Below are 2874 nucleotides of genomic sequence, written 5' to 3'. Positions count from 1 at the left end.
CAAAAAGCAGTTTGCTAATGACGTGCAGTCAGAAGACTACTTGGCTTTCTCATAATATACTGAAAACATCTGCAGTCTTGAGACTACAGCCTGGCCTCCAGAACAATGTGCACAATAAAACAAAACAATCCATAGAGTCTTGGTGTACCACACACTGTTAATTGCGCTCTTGTTCCTGCATGTCAATATATACTATGTGTAGTATGTCTCATCTCCCCCGGCTGTGGTCTCGCTGGCTGCCTCGGTGCCCACACTGCCCTTTCAGGCCGTGGCTGTTTGTTTTGATGGGAAGCAGAACCATCGGTGAAAAATTTGCAACGTCAGGTTTTTCTGCCCTTTTTAGTATTCCTTACTATTTATTCCCTCTTTACTACAGTTCTGACGTCGACTGAAATGTGGCTTCGCTCTTCAACTTACAAACATTTAGCCTTTTTGGACGGGACTTACCCTCTTGATGTCAGAAGGCAACAAAAAGAGTCCTTTTATTTTTACAGGCCCACAACCAGAAGAGAAAATTACATGTTTGAACTCCCACTGACAGACCACCTATACACGCAAGTGTCTGTGTGCCATGCGTAAGGGACAGCGGTGAATGTACAAACATGTCAAATTGAATAGAACATAATGAACGGAGAAAGCATGAGGTGTCACTGAATGGTTTGAAAATCATGACGATCATACGCAGTCACTAGAACAACAGAATCCAGGAGCATCTTGTCAGACTGTTTTCCTCCACCACCAAAACACCAAATCTCTCGGAGGAGTGGTGCTCCTGTTCACAGACTGGTTGAATTTGTCTATGCATATTTAAGTCTTTCTGGGTTTTTCCCTTTAATCTGCTTTGTATATTAGCCTCCACCTCACGGGCCTTTTATATGACAGCGTGGTGCATTACAAGTGATTACAAGCCAGTAATGATCATAGCATGTGCTAAGACCAGTAGAGCTCCTGTTGTCACAATGGAGCTCGTACATGTTTTGTTTGTGTAATATGAGATGTTGGGTCACTTGAGATGTTTAAAGCCACAAGGACCAAAAATAATAAATCTCAAGTTTTGTTCCCTGTCAGAGCAACAAAATCAAACTCCATGTCGCCGGAAGATGAAAACTCAGGATCCAAGTCACTTGTCTGCTCCACGCACAACACAACCTCTTTTAACTGTGCTGAGTCATTTGTTTCACTGCAGGAGACCAATATTAAACCTGCTGTTGAAAAGACCAGAAACCAGCACAGCTCAATGTCAAACAAGTGCGACGACAACGTCTTCAGATCCTGGAAGCAAATGTCACCAGATTTGTAAAATACGAACTCGGTGGATAACATGGGATTCTTCTCTCTGGCTCACCTTAACACGTGTTTCTGACTCAAGACGACAGACGTACATGTGACTCATCTACGAAACCTTTTATCACTTGAAACTTTATCTTAAGTGACTGAGTCAGAAGTATTTGTTAAGAGTGATGCTACCACTGTCGGCAGTTTCCAAACACTTATTGAAACTAGAGGGGCACTCATTAGTTTATACCCTCCAACAGGATCCTTATGTAACCACATTTAAATTCCCTGCGTCTGGATTTTTATGTGGATGCGCACCAAATTGCACACATTAATATCAGTCCTCTAAATATGTCAGATATTTTTCCATCAAGATCCATGAATTATTCTGAGGAATCAGTGTTGAAAAATGTCCTATCTTGCATTTTTTATGAAAGTGGGTGAAAGACATCCTGGATCTGCTCTCTGATCCAGATCTGCACCCAAATTTAATTGCCGACTGTTATCTTGCTTACACACAAACAAATGGACCGGTGAAAGCATAATTTCCTTGGCAGAGGATATTACATTTTTAGGATCTTAGCAGCTAACTTCCTGTTTTGATTTGTTAGTGTTGAGTTTGAAACATTAAATTAAGGGGATGTTATGACTCATACATGTGTGTTATGGGCGGTTTTACCAGCGCACAGGCAGGTGACATAGGAAATCCCTCAGTAAATGAATGAATATATGAATAAATAGGGTCATACAGGATAAGCAGTGTCGCTGACTGGTTTATTATCATGACATATATGAACTGGCATATCCTCAGTTGGTACCAGTCCATTTAAACCAATAGTGTCTCAGAATACAGATTCCTCATATTCTTCCATTTGACTCGTCTGAGCCTCCATCACCTCTTTATACTGTCAGTTATTTTAATGCATTTCCTGTTCCTTCTCCATCCACCCTCTGGTTTGTTTTTATAATCAGCCTCTTGCACCAGATGGTCTTTTCATTCACTCTCCCCCAGTTTACCTCCCCTCTGCATCTCAGTGTCGTGTTTTGTTTAGAGACTCACCAGCTCGCCTCAGTTTCTACGGAAAGTAAAACGTGGCAACCAGAGGTTTCGAAGACCTCCGCAAGCCCCTGTCCAAATACACCAGCTCTGGGCCTTGTGAACAGAGACAAGTCCTGCCCTGTATGTTTGTGTGTGTGTGTGTGTGTAGTGGACGGTGGTTCCCCTCGAACCTTTACAATAAGAAAAAGTCGGGTTCCACCTGTCTATGATTATATAATGTCAGAAAGTAAACAAGGAAAAGATGTTTGAATTGTGTAATCCTGTTGTCGCTTCACCCGAAACTGATGCCGAGTTGTAAGCTTCCAGTTTCCAGTTTCCACTTGGCCTGGTACGAGTTTTGGATTGATGCAGCCGAGTGATGAACGGTGCTGCTGAGGAGTAAATACCCGTCTCTTGGACATTGAGATACATGATTACTTGTCACTAGGGACTGCTCAGGACAAGGTTTAGGAACAAAAACAGAACATCTATTTGTTCACGTCTTTAAAAAGTAGAAAATAGGTCAAAATGCAGTGAGAAAATTACTTCATAATTATACA

Source organism: Hippoglossus hippoglossus, chromosome 3 (assembly GCF_009819705.1).
Source record: "Hippoglossus hippoglossus isolate fHipHip1 chromosome 3, fHipHip1.pri, whole genome shotgun sequence".
Lineage (NCBI taxonomy): Eukaryota > Metazoa > Chordata > Actinopteri > Pleuronectiformes > Pleuronectidae > Hippoglossus > Hippoglossus hippoglossus.
Note: the sequence above shows the minus strand (reverse complement) of the source record.